Source organism: Peromyscus californicus, unplaced genomic scaffold (assembly GCF_007827085.1).
Source record: "Peromyscus californicus insignis strain IS unplaced genomic scaffold, ASM782708v3 Scaffold_20__1_contigs__length_68692818, whole genome shotgun sequence".
NCBI lineage: Eukaryota > Metazoa > Chordata > Mammalia > Rodentia > Cricetidae > Peromyscus > Peromyscus californicus.
The window spans coordinates 39886749-39901365 of NW_026294503.1; the positions used below are offsets into that span (position 1 = coordinate 39886749).

The 14617-nt window shown below is 53.5% G+C and overlaps 1 long non-coding RNA gene across 4 annotated transcripts; it reads left to right on the plus strand.

Annotated features, from left to right (window-relative positions):
* Positions 1–600: 600 nt before the first annotated feature.
* On the plus strand, positions 601–14345 carry LOC128116603 (uncharacterized). 4 transcript variants are annotated; one of them, XR_008220539.1, is made up of 6 exons: positions 601–714; positions 1558–1683; positions 6301–6511; positions 6589–9363; positions 9492–10632; positions 10823–14345. It is a non-coding gene; the product is annotated as an uncharacterized LOC128116603 (long non-coding RNA). The 4 variants fall into 4 exon arrangements; XR_008220541.1 differs by lacking the exon at positions 6589–9363 and having other exon boundaries at positions 9492–9619; positions 10441–10632; XR_008220540.1 differs by lacking the exon at positions 6589–9363 and having other exon boundaries at positions 9492–9619; positions 10446–10632.
* Positions 14346–14617: the final 272 nt, after the last annotated feature.

Consider the following 14617-nt stretch of genomic DNA (forward strand, 5'->3'; position numbering starts at 1 on the left):
TCCCAAGGCCGCCTCCTCACCTGCCTCACCTGCCTCACCTCTGGGGCGCGCTCCAACATTCGCAGAGGGAGGGAGGCGAGCCCGGCTGGCACCCAAATATCACGTGACGAGGAAACCAGCCAATGGCGCGCGGCCCTCTGCACGCCGGCCGGCGGACTGCGAGTCCCAGTGTGCCCCGCGAGGATGGGGGTGGAGGGGTGGGGGGGAAGACAGCACGACGGCGGCTGACCCGGCCAAAAGACGCCGCCGGAGGGTTTACTCTTTTTCAGGTCCAAAAAGACTGAGGGTGAAGTGAGAAGAGGAAGCTGGACCTGGCCTCAGGCGCGCCCAGCTGGGAAGACTCGGTTACCGGGTGCCTGGGCATTAACTTCCCTCGTGGACACAGACCGGGAATTTGAGGATGAGAGCAGCTAAAGGACCATGCATGGGAGCTGCGTATTGACTCGGGGTGGCCCTTTGGGGACCTTACCTGGATATTCAATCTCAGCCTAGCACTGGGCTTCCTGAAGGTTCCCCTCCATTCTCCAGTGGATACACGGGAGGAAGAGCCAGACCTGGGAGGAGCGTGGGCCAGGATGTGTCACCAGCGGATCCTGAGCCCCACAGATGAGCCCAGATCATGCGGGGGCAACAGGAGAACATGACTTGCCCTGGCCTTTGCTGATCACGTGGTCCTACCTAGTGGATCCTTCTTTGAGCCCATTCTCCAGCAAGGTCAAACACCTGCTGGCACTTCCTGCACAGGCTGCTGAGCTCCCCCCCCCCCCCCCCGCACTGAGCTTGCCCCCTGCAACTTGTGGGGGGGGGCGGGGGCGGCGTGGGGGGAATCCCCGGACAAGTAGAATCGGGAATATGACCACACACCAAAACTTCCTGTGAAGGGTCTGTGTGCCACTGGGCACCAGTCTATAGATCTCAGTGTCGGCTGAGATTTCTAGAGCAACTCCTGGGTCCTGTGTGTACAGGGGTTTAAGTGCATGAACATTGTGTGCATGTGAGTGCCGAGTGGCTTGTGAACCCCAGCTGTGTGCCTGTGAGGTGTGTGAGCAAGTGCTTCATGTAGGAACCCAAATACCAGCATGTATTCCGGACACTGAGGCACTAGTGTGTATGCACGCCATGAACGGCTATGTGAGCAGAGAGTGTGAAAATATGAGGGGGCATGAACCCGCACACCAGGGATGGGTGTTCCTGCCTGTACTGGAGGTGAACATGGATTCTAGCTCACACTGGCATAAGTTTGTGTCCAGGCACATGCATGGGAACAGTTGTTCATGGTACCGTCATGCATGAGGAGGGCAGAGGAGGCTGGGTGGGCCAGGCTGTGCACATGCCCAGCTCTGCCTGTGCTGGGCTAGACTCAGGCACTTAGGAGGAAGGGTCACCAAGGGTCAAGGCCTGTGTGAGGGCTGGGTGGCCACTCTGGCCCTGCCTCTCTTATCTCTCCCAGGATGGGGAAGAAGGAGGGGAAGGCTGGGTGTGTGGTTCAGTGGTCCAGGCCTGGGTTCCATCCCCAGTAGCACAGAAAAAGAGGAAAACGAAGTGTGCTTTCCACAGGGTGACCTCTCCAGGATGGTTTCCTCTCTTACCCCATGGGCTACGTGGTTTCTGGGGGCTGTGAAAGGGTCCACTTCGGGCAGGAGCTACCAGAAGAAGGGCTCGATGCTTCCTCTCAAGTCTGGGGTAAGGCCATCTTGCCTCCTACAGGGAGATAGGGTGCTCACTCCTACAGACCGAGCATAGCAGAGAAGGGAACAGGAGGAAGGGAGGCAGCCAGCCCAAGGCCTGGGGGGTAGGTCCGGGGTCAGAGCTCACCTGGGCAGAGTTGATACATGGTCTCCAGCAGGTCTGGATTTCATTCCCCCAGATCACAGACACCACAGAGTGAGTGTCTGGGACTGGCCTCTTCGGGGTGGACTCTGCCACTTAAGGGTCAGGGTTAGCTTCTGACAGCCTGGATTTGGGACAACAGGTGGAGATAGTTCCAAAACCTTTGGAAGGACCCTGGGCTCAACAACTTTAGCTGCATGAGAGGCTCATGAAGAAACCACCAGACCCCTAGAAGCCACATGGGTGGCCCTGGTCTAGACTGTACCTGCAAACCCAGCAGAAATGACTGCTCAGTAAGGGTCTCATCTCCTAATGTCCCTTCAATGTGCAGCAGCACAAGATGTCTGTGCCCTCCCACTCTGTCCCCTCAACAGCCTTCATCCTCTCATTAAATCATTTCAGGACCCCTTAGCCTCTTACTAATAGAACCCCAATTTTTCTCAGTATGGACAGGTGCCCAGCTCAGCTGGCCATGTGCCTCAGTCATGGCTAGGAATGACAGCAGGGTAAATAGTCTCCAAACCCTTCAGAAGGCCAGAGGTAGCTGGCTAGCCCCCCTCACTGCCTCTTCCTCTTCTCCAGCCTGAAATGTACGCACAGCAGTTTCAGGTTAGGGCCATGGAATAAGGCCATCACCTTGTCAGACTCAGCCAACACCTTTGTCCCATCTCCCAGCCTGAACCTCCTGCCTGGAAGTGCCTCCTACCCAGGGCTCTGTCTCCACCCTCACTCAAGCACCAACCCAGGCAGCCTTCGGTGTGCCTACCCTCCTCTAGCATAGAACTGACCCTATGGCCTCCCTACCCCAAAGTGAAGGTCCTGTTTGGTGGCCCCTGGTATGTGAGTATTTTTCATAGTGTGTTTGCCAAATGAGTATATAATAGATCAAAGTGACTGAGCAAGAAGGTTGGAGATCATGTAGAATATTCTAAAGAAAACAGATCAGAAGCAGGGAAAGGGTTCCAGGGCCACAGAACTCCACCCCACCCCCACCCTCAGTAGAAGCAGGAGTCCCCAAGGACTGAATGCCTCCTGGGTGGACAGCCTCTTCCCTGTCCCAGGGTCCTTCGGCTCTCAGCAGCTACCCTGTTTGTCTGAACAAGATCCCAGCTACTCTTCTCTGTCCTGACATTTGTTTCTGAATGAAGAACAGGCAGGCAAGGGCAGAGAGCACCAGGGGAATGGCCCTGGAGCCCAAGCCCCCTCATCCTGCCAGTTCCATGAGGCCTGTGGGGAGACCAGGATGTGTACAGAAACAAAGTCATCAGGTATCTTGGACTCCTCAAATGTCGTAGGAAGAAGGTAACCCAGGCTAGACCTCAACTGGCTGTGTCCCTGCACCCTTTATAGGGAGCTCCCAGGACCTCAAAGCCCATTATAGCAGGTATGCTAGGAGAGGCTGTCTTGATATTGGTGACGCCACCAACCATGGGACTCTACTCTCTGTGTTCACCAAGAAAGCACAGGAATTACACAGGAAAGAAGCCACGGGTTAGCAGAGGGTGGGAACTCAGGACAGATAGGGCAGTGATGGGCAGCTAGAGCCTGGGCTGGGACTCACAGCTACTCTGGCTATTCTATTCCCTACTCTAGACAAGTCAGGCTCTCCTGATGTTTGGTGACAAGTCAGATGGTGGAGAGCTTAGCCTGGAGCACCAAGCAGCTCTGCGTCCTTGACAAAGGCATTCCTCTTATCTCTATCCCTCAAAGGAGAGAACTTTGATCTTTATCTTGCTGCTCAGTGGGAAGGGCAGAGGAGGCTATCCTGGCTGGGCCCTGGTTCCCTTGCTGAATTTCCCACATAGCCTTGAGAAGAAGAGCCATTGCTCCTCTGTAGCTAGAGTTTTCCTGCCTGGCCCACAGTCAGGACAAATCTCTCTCACCTGCCAGTCCCACAGCCGCTCAGACCCGACCAAGTAAACACAGAGACTTATATTGGTTACAAACTGTATGGTCGTGGCAGGCTTCTTGCTAACTGTTCTTACAGCTTAAATTAATCCATTTCTATAAATCTGTACCTTGCCACGTGGCTCATGGCTTACCGGCATCTTCACATTCTGCTTGTCATGGCGGCAGCTGGCAGTGACTCCTTCTGCCTTCCTGTTCTTTCTTTTCTCCTCTCTGTTAGTCCCGCCTATACTTCCTGCCTAGCCACTGGCCAATCGGTGTTTTATTTATTGACCAATCAGAGCAACACATTTGCCATACAGAACATCCCACAGCACTCCTCCCTGCAGGACCAACTCCAAGTTCCCAAGGGCAAGTCCATACATGGTATTTCCAGGGCCTGGTGGCTTCTGCCATCTGTGATCCTGTCCCCGTGAAGGCAGAAAATTCCTGAGTAGGCCCACACTCATAATACCTGTGCTGTGGGCAGTAAGGGGCAGAATCTTCAGGCAAAAGGCCATGAGAGAGGGTAGTCATGTCAAGGAGCACCCAGCACCAGCCTGGCAAGGCTGTAGGGATTCTCAGCCTATCTCTGTTCAGGGAGCCCATGGAGGAGGACCAAGCTTTCTCTTCCCCCAGACCACATTGCTGAAACCCAGCCTTGACATCTCCACCTCACTCTCAGCTTCCTCGCCTTGAGCCAGGGCATCTCTTCAGTGTCTGCAAAAATCTCATGTGCCATAAAATCTTGCTGGGGTTCCCTGACCAATACTCCCACATATGCATGGCCACATCAGGATCACACATTTACAGAGGAGAGGGAAGTTACTTGCATTGTTCCTTCATTGGAATCAAGGAAGAACCTGCTGCTGGCTTTATCCTGGAGGCCAGACCTCAGACTTCAGGCATGCTGCAGAGTAGCTGCCCGGCTAGAGCTGCAGGGAACTGGTAGCCTTCTGTACAAACCCATCCCTTTGGCATCCCTCAACTGGAGCCCTGTATCCACAAGTCCCCACCCAACAGTGTGAAGAGAGCTTGAGGTGGCAGGAAGGAGGCTAAGAAGCCTCATGGACAGAGGCTTGAAGTGGACTCCAGCCACAGCATTGTCATCACGACAGATAAGTGGCCTATTAAGTCTTAGCTCTGATGTGACCAGTTGGTCCCACTGCCCAGCCCAGCCTGGCCTGAGGAGAGCAGTGACCACTCTTGTTTTGTCTTGCTGGGCAGCTATGGGCAGTTGCTCCTCTCGCTGGGCCTCAGCTCCATAGAGGAGAAGCACATACTTGAGAGCAGCCTAGGGAGATGCTTCCAAGGAGTCTGGGGCAGTGATAAGTGCCACACAGGATTGGTTGTTAGCTTTCATGATCCCCCATCTCATCCCACACCCCCACGGGCCTTTGGGTTTGCCTGAAGGACCATTTTCCATCCATGCCATGATGGCGGTTTGGGGCCTTTCCATCTACAAGGTGGGCTAGGGCCCTCTGTACCTCATCCTGGATGAGAGAGTAGATAGTCTCCAGGTGGCCTGATGGTGCCACCTCCACATTCCTTTGCATTTTGACTTGTAGCACCAGGCTCCAATCTAGCTGTCCATTCACTTACTTGACAGGTGTCTGCAAGCTACAAGCCACCATCAAAGCCCTAACCTGTCCTCAAGAAGACACTGCAATGAGGGCTGTGTTGCATACACCCAGACATGCACCCTCTGTGTCTCAGGCAAAAGAATCAGGACCCTGAATCTCCAGCACAGAAAAACAGGCTGCTTTGTTTTGCTCCTTAATAAACGGCAAAGAGCAGGTGTAGACTGCCCGCCAGGGAAAGCACAAGGATCAGAACTGAGTACCTAACACCCCCGTGATGTCTGCTTCAGGTCTGCTCAGCAGCCTCCCCCCCACACCACCCCCACAACAGTGGGCCAGCACCAGGGCGGGAGGCGTTGGGAGTATTGACGGTATTGGGCGATCGTCGCTGTATTTATAGGGTTTGGAGGAGATAAAAATAAAGTGAGGAGGAGCCCGCTGAGTCACAGCAGCGTTCGCAGTGTGGTCTCTGCTTCTCGCCTGATGCTGAGCCTTGGCCAAGATGTGCAAGAGCACAGGAAAGGGGGACCTGCTGGTGCATCTACGCAGTGATGTGTTCCTTGGGCGCCTGTAGCAAGCATCCCACCAAACCCAGAACCAGGCCTCCACAAACACACCTTCTGCTTTTTAGATTCAAGGCCTGTGTCGGTGGGAAGCCCCACGAGGTAGTGTTTAGTAAGCAAGTAGGGTCGGCGCTCAGTGTGACCAGGGTTAGGGCTCAGAGTACAACAAGGATCAGGATTCAACGAGTGGCCAAGGATAAGGCTTCACTTGGACCCTGAGGAGGAGACACTGCTACAGCACTGAACCCCATATGGGATCACTCCTCAGGTTCTGCTCTTGGAGTCTGCCTAGCCTTGAAGTATCCCCTCCACACACTCCCACGGTGCACAGAGGCTCTCATGTCACCAGGTTGTTCGGAGGGCTTGGTGCGCTGTCAAGAAGCTGTGTCATCATGTGATGTGTCTTAACCTGTCAGGCCTTCTTTACCGTGTTCCCCCAGGGAGGCTTGCTCTCTTCCTGTGCCTGGAACTCTGCTACCCAGTGGAGCCAGCTCTAAGGTGAGCAGAGCCTCTCTCCTGAAGCTGCCTCGTGGGAGTGCTCAGAAGTCCCTGCTTCTGGTTCCAATCCTGTCCACTCCTTGGACTCAGAATTTAAGGTGTCTTCATAGGGATGACTGATCCCCATCAGGCTGAAGCACCTGTTCCCAAAATGTAAGTGTTCCCAGCTCTCAGCCACAGTGGGTCCCTCGACGGATGTGTTCTGTGATGAATCTTTTTGCTATCCACAGGGCAGCCCCACCCCAGGACTGCTAGTGTCCTGAGCTTGCCCCAAGGGACCCCAGACAACAGGGCTGTCCCAGGTTCCCAGCATCCTCTCCGATTGGGAAAGACCTCAGGACCCCAGCACCAGCCTTTCAGTGTCTTCCTCTGCCTTTTCAGCATTCCCAGTGAGCCACCAGTAAATGGCGCCCTCAGCACTTGCTTTCATAATTCATAAGAAGTCTCCATGTCATTATTTGGGAGCTGGATGGCAGGACAGAAAAACTCATTTATACTTGCCTCCCGATAGGAGCCCCTTTTCTGTGCTGGCCCCTTTGGCGGGCTCTTCCTGTTGTTCCCTAACCTATTCAGGCTGCTAAGAGACCTCACTGTTGGGGCAAGCAAGATGACACCAAGGCAAAGATGCCTGCTGCTCAACAATCTGAGTTCAGTCCTTGGAAGCCATGTAAAGATGGACAGAGAGAAATGACTTCATAAAATTGTCCTTTGACCTCCACACATGCACCTGGTAGACATGCTCCCCCCATAAGTGAGAGAGAGAGAGAGAGAGAGAGAGAGAGAGAGAGAGAGAGAGAGAGAGAGAGAGAGAGAGAGAGAGAGAGACTGTTTTTGCAACTTTCTGTAAGACAATCATCACTTTGAAATAAGAAGTAAGGAAGGCAAAAAACATAGACAGATGCTTCACCAAAGGGGATATTGGTGAGAGATATTCAGCACCATCAGTCACTGAGGGCTGTAGATTCCGGTCACAATCAGAAGCCATCTCACACGTTTAGAAAGACTGATAGGAAAACAACTGAGCTGGAGGCACCCCACGCTTGCCATGGGAGAGCAAAATGGCCCAGTCACTCTGGATGGCTTGGTGGTTTCTCATCACCGAGTGAGAGAGATTGCAGTGCCCGGGAATCCCATTGGAGGCGCTTCTCTGCATGCAATGACATCTGTGTTCACAGAAACTCACACGGGGACCTTCTCAGGGCCTTCCTCTGCAAAAGCTTGAGCTTAGGACTGCCAGCAACTCTACGCAGGTGGGTTTCTGAGCAGAGGGCAGCACATCTGTGCAGTGCACCAGTGTAGAAGGGGACCAGTGACAGAGAAGTTGACCTCCATGTGTGAACATGGTGGCTTTCAATGGACTAGGAAGCCATCTCAGAAGGTGGCCCTCTGCACCGTTTTGGCTGACAGTCTCAGAGAGACAAACCTAGCCCAGGAGAACAAAGGAGTAGCTGCCAGGCAGGGCTGGGAAAGTGGGTGGCAGGGAGGGCTGGGGGTGACAGAAGTCTTCACTGTCTGGACTATGTTCACCATTATATGGAAAAGGACCAGAAAAGGCACAGAACCCCATGTTAGGGTTTGACTATGAGGTGTCCCTCAGAAAGCCTCATGGGCGCAAGGTTTGGTCCCCAGTTTGCTGCTGAGGGCTGGCTGGATCAAAAGGGTGCTAACCTAGCAATGGCTTAACCCATTCAGAACTTGTTATCCAACTTGGGGATGGGTCACCACATGTGTCCCAAGTCAGGTCCAGCCACCTGCCCTCAGGAGCAAATTAAAAGAGTCAAATTCAAAGTGGAAGGCAGGAAAGGGGAGATGTATTATTGATTGTAGCCACATCAGGAAGAGGGACAAAGAGATCCAGTGAACAGCCCAAGTCCATCTTCTGGGTCCTGAAGTGAGATCAAAGTTTAAAAAGAGAGCTAAGGATGCGCACATCTAAGCAGTCCTGGTCAAGGTGTGGTCCTGCCCACCACTGACCCATCCTCCCCTGGACTTCAGTGTCACCTGTCAGGTGATCTGAGAAGTTTTTAGAACTGTTAGATCTTCTCCCAGGAAACAGGTTCCCATCCAGCTGGCACTCTTCCCTTCTCAGCAGAGATTCCTGGGGAAATTCCCACTTCTTTGGGGGACCCTTCTTTCAATAGCCCGATAGTCAGATTGAGAGACACTAGCATCTCTTTCGAACATCTTCATTTCTAACAAACTGGGCCTAGTGGCACACACTGATCCCAGCTCTTGGAAAGACAGAGGCAGAGGCAGGAGGATCTCCATGAGTTCCAGGCCAGCCATGGCTATAGAGAGAGATCTCATCTCAAAACAATCAAAACCAGAATATCTTCATTTCTGCCATGCCACTTACAAACTCAGAGCTGAGTGGACCATTAGGAGGACCATTAGGAGGACCATTAGGAGGACCATTGGGAGGACCATTGGGAGGATCATTAGGAGGACCATTAGGAGGACCATTAGAAGGCTATGCCTTTGAGGGGCATATTTTTCCCTGGCCCCTTCCTGTGTGTCTCTGTCTATCAGCCTCGCCTGCCCCAGCCACAACCACCACCAACAACAACAACATATACCACCACCATAACCATCACCACCATAACCACCACCACCATAACCACCACCACCACCACCACCACCACCACGAAGCTCTGCCATGGAAACAGCACACACTGAAGTCTCTGTAATCCTTCTTTCCTTAAGTTGTTTTCTAAGGCATTTGGTTACAGTCATAAAAAACCTGTAACAAGGCCCACAGGGAAATCAAATTGTTTCAACTGCCAGAGTTGATAGCCTCCGATGAGGGAAGTCCCTAGAGACTCTGAAGCATCTCTAGGGGTGCTGGGGGAGTCCTGGGATCTAATTGTTACAGCACCATGGATGCCAACACCACTTGTTCCCTACAATGTTGCTCTCAGCCTCCACCTCTGCACCCTCCCCGGGTCACCCTGGCTCCTCTATGGTCATGGGACTGGATCACTTCCCAAGAATGCTGACTCCTTGAGGTGGGTGTTACCAGGCCTCATGGATGAACCTGGGAGCCAGGCAGAGGGTGGGGCTGTAGGGCAGCAACAGACTGGTGTTTGAACCCAGTGTTGGCCTCAGCTGTCATCATATGTCTCTTCTCTCCTAGGCTAGTCCTCCACCCACCCACCATCTACTCTGACCACATCGGGGAACTATGGATGCTCAGGGTCACTGAGGAAGGAAGCATGGAGTCACTGAGGATGCTTCGGGTTGCTCTAGACACTTGAATTTGGGGTATCTGTAGGAGGTCACAGAGGGCTGGGGAAGGAAGGGCCAGTGCGAATGGTGGGAGCTTGAAGCCAAGGCAGGAGTCCCTCAGTCATAGGTCACTGGGGGTGGCTTTTTGTTCACGTATAGGCTCCTGTCTGCCAGGGGCTATGTGTAGAAGGCTAACTAGGTTGTGCTAAAATCCCCCAGGTGCTACAGTTGGAGACTTGCTAATTAGTTAAATGACACTTTAGCGCCACCATTTGTGGCCAGTGGGTGTGAATGGTCCTGCTACTTCTAGGGATCTGGGGCAGCACCCAGGGATCTAGGGCAGGATCCAGCAGTGTGGGTGACCACAGGCTGGGGACAGAGGGCAGGAGCCGGCAGTGTGGGTGACCACAGGCTGGGGACAGAGGGCAGGAGCCGGCAGTGTGGGTAACCACAGGCTGGGGACAGAGGACAGGAGCTGGCAGTATGGGTGACCACAGGCTGGGGACAGAGGACAGGAGCTGGCAGTGTGGGTGACCACAGGCTGGGGACAGAGGACAGGAGTTGGCAGTGTGGGTGACCACAGGCTTGGGGGTGGGAGGAGTTGTCCCTATCCCTTCCTGTCAGTTCCATGATCACTTGGCAGGCAGCTGGGTCATCCTGCATGCTTTGTGCACCCTGCCGGCTGTAAGCCACTGTTCCCTCCTCTGAACAGTCTGCCTTGCACCACAATTGAAGGGCAGCCACTGACAGACCTGCTAGGCATAGCCTGGGCCAAATGCAGATTTTTTTTTTCCCATCCTGATGCTCCCTGTCTGGTGCTCCCTACCTGGTGCTCCCTGCCTGCCGTTCCTGTCCAGAGCAGCTGCCCTGACCATGGATGTCTACAACAGCCCCAAGAGTCTCCAGTGGCCCTGAGTTTTTGCAGTGACCCTCACCTGAAGTGACCTCAACCCTAAGCCTCCTCATTGACTCTGAACATCTACGGTGACACTGACCTCCTACAATAACCTCAACCTCAAGTGTCTGCAGTGACCCCCCAAGCATCCTCGGTAAGTCTGTAGCAACCCAAACATCCTCAAGTGACCTTGAGCTTCTCCAGTGCTCCTGAGTGTCCATCTTCAGTGACCCCAAGCATCCATAGTGACTCTTAGCATCCTCAGCATTAGTCCCACATCCTCATGTCCCTGAGCCCCTCACTGCCCTCTGCCCTGGATCCAATCTTATTTTTACCCCCAACAGATTGGGTTGACAGAGATGGAAGATGTTTGGGTCACCCCAGACTCTGCCACTCTTAGCAGATACTAGAAGGGGATGCTGAGACCCAAGTGCAAACCGAAGCCCTTCATGAAGGCCTCCCCGTCTGCAGCAAGAACTGTTCTAACTCACTGCCTGAAGGCCCTCCTCGTCAGGGGTAGAACTTGGATAAGAAACTTCTAGAAAGACTACATTGACTCCCAGCCCGCCATGTGGCTGACCAGTGAAAACGGGAAGTAAACTTCAAAAGCGGCATAAGCTTTTTCCAGTCCCTGCTGCTTCCTGGTGCTCAGGGAAGACACTGGACAGCTGGGGCTCTAGAAGTCTCGTTGAACCACGAGGCACAAGACACAGCATGAGTAAAGGCCATGGGGGGCTGGGGAAAGCCAAGGTCCCTGGAGTCTTTGTGCTCCGGGAAGAGCGCCATCATGAAGACAAGTCAAAACAGAAGATGATGCAGAGCCAGGAGAGCCACCAAGCGACAGTCAGAGATCCAGCTCTCATCACCTGAGGTCTACAGCAGCCTGGTCATTCTGTTGTCAATGCCAGCCTGCTCCCTGGCTGGTAAGCCCCCTTGAGCTGGGTTTCTGTCAGAGGCCAAAAACACATGTGCTGTGAGGCATGCCTTGCTCAGTGGTCCTGTCGTCATGTGAGGGACCTGAGGAGGGAAAGGAGCCTTGACACACAGGGATGACTTTCCACAGAGGAGAAACGCCAGGTGGATGACAGCGGGGACCTCCACGCAGTGGGGCAAGGCTTGGCCAGACAGGTCCTGGGCATGTCCCCAGTCTCAGTGGGGTCTAGTGTGATTGTACAGTCTGGAATAGGACTGAGCACCTGGCAGCCCCAGGGTCCCAAGCCTGGGGCACCTTACTCATCCTATTTGGCCCAAATTAATGCTCTCGGGTAGCAGTTTGCCTTAGAGCTGTGAGTGATACAATGTGGCCCTTATATCTTTTACAACTGCTCATTAGGCCTCCAGCCTCTCTGGATAGACACATGCTAAGCTCACACATAAAGAGTACACAGACCCATGGCACATAATACATGTAGATGTGTATAACTCATGTGTACATTATATGCATGTCATGCATTTATATATGTGTGGTGTGCACATCCACACAGATTGAGGTACACATGTACAGTAGAGTGCATGTACATTCATGAGTGGCACCTCACGGGTTTGAACATAGTTGTGGACGTACATGCATGAGCCCACATTTACATGTGGTACACATACACAGGGTGCATATGAAGCCACATGGCTGCACACCCTTCTCCTTCTCTCCAAATTCATCAGGGACTGAAGCCCTGGGGCTGGGCATAAGATGAATGAGAGCCAAGGTAGTTGGAGAGAGACTCGCTGCAATGGAAGCTAAGGTCAGCAGCAAAGGCCTGGGGTCCTGCCTTGAGCTTCAGCCACCATACCTTCTCAGCTTTTCCTTGCCTCCTTTTCAGGCTCTAGGAAGACCAGAGGTTACTTGGGGTAGGTGAGGATAAATGAGGGTGTGTCCTCGGTTCACAGAGCCACCCACCCACTTCTGAGGAGTTGCCCAACTCCTGTGTTTAATTCTGACCCAAGACATCCAGAGGGCCATGAGTTGAAGTGCCAAGTGTGAGCCGGACCACAGGCATTTCTGGAACCTTGCAATAGTCTAACTCTCTTGTCCAAGATCTGGAGACTCTGTGGTGTGGTGGCCTGCTCGGATCTTGAATATTTGTACCTGGCTCTCAAAGAGATCAGATGGGTCCTTCAGAGCCCAGGGGGACCTCAGGCCCAGTGTGGGTCTCTGTGAGAAGACCTCTCCAACAAAACCCAGACCCATCTGGTCAGGTCATTTCCCAGCAACCCTACTACACAGGTCACCTGACACTTGAGGGACATCAGTGCTAGGTTAGGGATGAGGGGTAGCATCTCAGGTAGCAGCTTGCTTGCTCCTGCCCTGGAGCTGTGTGTGACACAGTGTGGCCCTTATAACACTTACGACTGCTCATTAGGCCTCCAGCCTCTAGATAGACACATGCTAAGCTCACACATAAAGAGTACACATAAACCAAGCAGCCTCAGTTCAGCCTGAGAGAACAGAATGCTCGGGTTCCCGTGGCTGCCCTTCCTCCAGGACCAAGAACAGGGGATGGGGATGGGTGGATTCAGCCTCATGTCCTGTTCTTTTCTTTGGGGACAGTGGCCTTCCCCACCTTCTAAGGGTTGGAGAGCTGCTGTTCTTCACGCCATCTAAATCTGGGACCCACAGGTCTCCACCACCACAGGCACTAAAGAGGTCAGCCCAGGGGGGCCGAGTTACACAAGCTGAGCCCCAGTTCCTGACCCACATCTCCTGCCTGTCCCCTCCGGCTTCTGTGGGGAATGCACACGGGGTGTGATGCTGGGCTGCGGGGCATGTGTGGGCGTGTGAGACTGTGCCTTTGTACACAGGGGCACGCATGCCCTGGCCTGCTGTCCTTACAGACTTTATCTGTCATACCAGGCTCTTGGTGCCCTGGGCACAGCACAGTTGTGTTCTCCCCTAACGTCCCCCAACGTCTCCCCCTTTGCTTCCCCCCACAAACTCCTATACCACTCCCCATCCCAGCTCCCAACTGAGTCAGCCTGCCACATCCCCACCACCCACAGATCCTTGGATTCATCTCTAAGCAGGACTGACTGCCAAGTGAGACCTTGAGGGAAGAGGTGCTCAGAGAATTGTGGGGATCAGCCTGGCCTCTGACCTTGAAAGGTTACAACGGGAACTGGCCAGACAGCATAGTGTAGTAGCCCTTCCCATGTCTGCATGCCTTGGATGCATGACTGTGCCTGTCACTGTAGATTTCTCACTATGGCTGGTCACGTCACAACAGCCCAGGCACCTTCACTTTCCTAATTTTCTAGCTCTAGTACCAGCTGGGATCAGGGAACACCAGCACCGGAGCCTTTGTTTCCATTATCATCAAACACCAGAATCAGACCACTGCCCTCTGCCACTGTCTCCTCTCTTCCATGTCTCCCTCAGGGCCTCCATAAGCATCATCAGCCACCATAGTCATCCTCAGCCTTGTCCCTGCTTGGGCTTGAACGAACCTGCCTGCAGCTGGCCTTGACGCTCTTGGGGCCTGTGATGGCCCTGTCTAGGTGGGGCTTGGCCTCCCAGCTCCAGGGCTGCATGGGGTCATGTAGCCCCCACCGCAGGCTGCACAGGTTGGCTCAGCAGCAGCTAGCTCCCCCTTGCTAATTCTCTAAATAAACAGTAATGGGAGCTGCTCAGGCTGGCTGGGTTGGGCTTTGTGGGCTGTTTATTTATTTTTTTTCCCTCTTTGCTTTGAATTTATTTTTTTTCCTCCCTCTTCTAAATTGGTGTGGTGTGGGGAATTCATAATTCGCCCTCCTCACTCCCATTTCGGCTCTCTTCCGCTGCCTAATTATCTAATTTGTAATATTCCATCTACCCTCCCTTTCATCTCCCTCCAAACATCCCGACCTGTTCAAATAAATATGTACTTTTAATTTCAAGGCGCCTAATTCAATCTGGCAGACTGCGGTCCCCACTCTCCATTGGGCCTCTCTAGGTGGAAGTCACAGGCCCCGAATCCAGGCCCACTCTCCTTCTGCTATTCTGCCCGTGGACACAGGCAGAGAGAAGTCTGAGACTAGGGGCCTGAGGCAGATGGTTTCTGGCCTGAGCCCTGAGCCCCAGCTGGTCTGTTCTTTCTCTCCTTCCTGTATCCAGGCCCTCGTCTGGGGGGGGCAAGAAGCACCTCCTGTGAATGTACCAAAGCTCGGTA